The sequence below is a fragment of the Ceratina calcarata genome, unplaced genomic scaffold, assembly GCF_001652005.2.
Source record: "Ceratina calcarata isolate Rehan_Ccalc_2016 unplaced genomic scaffold, ASM165200v1 scaffold53.2, whole genome shotgun sequence".
NCBI lineage: Eukaryota > Metazoa > Arthropoda > Insecta > Hymenoptera > Apidae > Ceratina > Ceratina calcarata.
The window spans coordinates 4,242-7,101 of NW_017176452.1; the positions used below are offsets into that span (position 1 = coordinate 4,242).

Sequence of the window (2,860 nt, forward strand, 5' to 3'; positions counted from 1 at the left end):
TGTCTCATCTTCGACGTCCATATTACCAGAACAGAAACGTTGGAACCACCGCTTTGCTATTGCATTCGATACTGTATTGAATTGATAAACAGCACAAATTTTTTTGGTCGCCTGCATCGCTTTTTCCCCTTGGTCGTAGTGGTAATGCAATGCTCAAATATTTCCCACTACTAGGTTTACACTCTGTATAGTCAAAGGCTAAAGCGCTTAAGTTTATGAAAATGGAAAGTAATTAAGTATCCAACAAATGTTTTCAATTGACATTTTAAAAGATTCAAGAAGCATCTAACGAAATCTGAATAAATAGAAGGCGGACAATTCTTGATGTCACTATTTTATAAGTACAGTAGGTTCCATCTACAGGATGTCCCAGAACTAGTGTTAGGCCTTCAAATGGGGAGGAGCTGAGGTGATTTTAAAAAACTTTTTTCTTTGCAAGAAAGGTGTCCAAGACGCGGTTCACAAGCTATTAACAAAAAACCGGGACCAATCAGAGCGCTCGTCTACAAGGCGATAACCGCCTCGTGCGTTGCCGCGGCCGCGCTCGTGACGAGAGCATAAGATTAAAGAAATGTTACATGCAAAAACGAACTAAGAAATTGTTTAAATATTACAGAAAACAAAACAATTAGTCGTTAGTTAAGTTCGCTCAATGAATGTAACATACTCAATGAAATAACTAATAACCTTATAAATTATAGAGTAGCTGAGATTATAAAAAATTGGAAGAGAATTAGAGTTGAACTTAATCGTTCGTCTTTAAGTTCACAATGTGTCGAAACCCCGTACTTGAAGATAAAACACATGGGCAGCAGTAATGTTTGGAGCAGGTCACTGACAGATATGGCCATGTGTTTTAGTTTTGAGTGTCAGGCTTCGGCACATTGACCTACTGAAATTCTTTTAGGAGCAGATGAACTTAAAGACGAACGACTAATTTCAACTCTAATTCTCTTCCCATTTTTTTATAATTTTAGCTACTCTGTAATTTATAAAGTTGTTAGTTATTTAATTGAATATGTTGCATTTATTCAGTGAACGTAACTAACGACTAATTTCTTTGTTTCTGTAATATTTAAACAATTTCTTAGTTGCTCTTGCATGTAAGTTTTGTTTTAATCCAATGTTTCCGTCACGAGCGTGGCATACGGCCGCGGCAACGCACGAGGCGGTTATCGCGCTCCTGCCCGCCTTGTATACGAACGCTCTGGTTGGTCGGTAGTTTTTGTTAATAACTCGACAAACACGCCTCGGACAACTTTTTTCCAAAGGAAAAAATTGTTGAAAATCACTACAGCTCCTCCCCATTTCAAGGAATAACACTAGTTCTGGGACACCCTGTATACATACGGAGTATCCCTGAAAAAGTGTTAGAGCCGAAGAGTTGTGATCCTGCAGATGTTTCTGAACAACAATTACCTTTAGTAAAATGCAAAATTAGACATGGTTTTTGAATTATTAATGAAAAACACTGACCAATAAGAGCAAGCGCAGGATCCGCATCCAACCGCAGGTAGGTTGGCTCAGATCGTGACGCTCGGCCGTGGTTTAGCGTGGGTCCTATATGTCCTCTTGTTCGTCAGTGTTTTTCGTTAATAATTCAAAAACCATGTCTCAGTTTGCATTTTAACAAAGGAAATTGTTATTCTGAATTTCCTCAAAAATCACCCCCTTTCGGCTGTAACACTTTCTGTGAGACACCCTGTATACCAGCTGGAAAGAGGCGAGAATAGTCCTCCTGAAGGTAGGTCTGCGGACTCCCCTTATCGGCCCATGTGTCTGTTAGACGAGATGCAGGGATGGGATAATCTTTCCCGCACGGCTCGCTTCCCCTGTTTTTCGCCCGTATTTCGATCCCCACTTTTATTCTCCTCATGCACCTTCGCTGACTATGCCTAGCATACCCCCGTCAAGTACCAGTCCCCACCATGGTCGCGTCGTCCCCACTTTCCGGCCGAGGGAAAAATTATTCCATTCCTGACGAGATCTTAAACTCTTCCAGCGGGTGCTCGCTCTCCAGCACCTATCGTGGGACTGCCCAAAACCTGTCAGAGTGCCAGTATGGTTTCTGGCAGACGTTCCACCATTGACATCATTATGCGTATGAGGCCCCTCTCAGAGCAGTCCGTTTCCCAGGGCAAGATGGCACTGGCCCGATAACGTTCTTATATTTGCGGGTCATATTTTGGCAAGCGACAGAAGAATACTTTTCTAAGTTCCCATATGACGTTGTTCTTCGGGCTGATTTTCCCTCTGGCGTGTATGTCATTTGTTATGCAGATAAAATTTTCATACTCGTCGTGGCGGAGGACTTCAGGAGGATCACTCGGTTCGCTAAAGTAACGGTGGACATCATCCACCCTCAGTCCGATCCGTCGCTCAGATCCACGCGTTGGGCTTGAGCATGGCTGAGGCTACGATAGAGATCATGTTTTTCGATGGTCTCTCCTGTCGGCCTCAGCCACTCCCAGCGTGAATCCGTGTGGCAAATTCCTTTGTCAAGGTGAGCCAGTACGTCAAGTACTTGGGACGGTAGTTGGCATTTAATTTGGCGATGGCGTGGCGGTTTATTAATTAATTCACCATTAAATATATTTTTAGTTCAAGTTAAATCAGTTAATTTTATTATCCTCATAGAGTATTTTATTTATCATTTCTTTTCTCTATTTCAATCTGTATTGTTATCTGCTTTATTTTTAACACTAGATTGCCCAAGGAAGTAATTTTGACTGGTTTTGGGCAAATGTACAAATAATAATGCATAAATTATTTTTTTTCCCTAGCGAAGTAAATTTTTTTTATTGTTAACATTTACTAATAACTTGTTATATGACTGTAAATAATATAAAAAATATTAAAA

At 40.8% G+C, this 2,860-nt stretch overlaps 1 protein-coding gene across 1 annotated transcript in view; it reads right to left on the reverse strand.

Moving 5' to 3' along the window:
- Positions 1-2,860, reverse strand: part of LOC108628635 (aminopeptidase N-like) — a 7,202-nt gene that overhangs the window by 2,442 nt on the left and 1,900 nt on the right. The gene's annotated exons all lie outside the window — the stretch shown is intronic.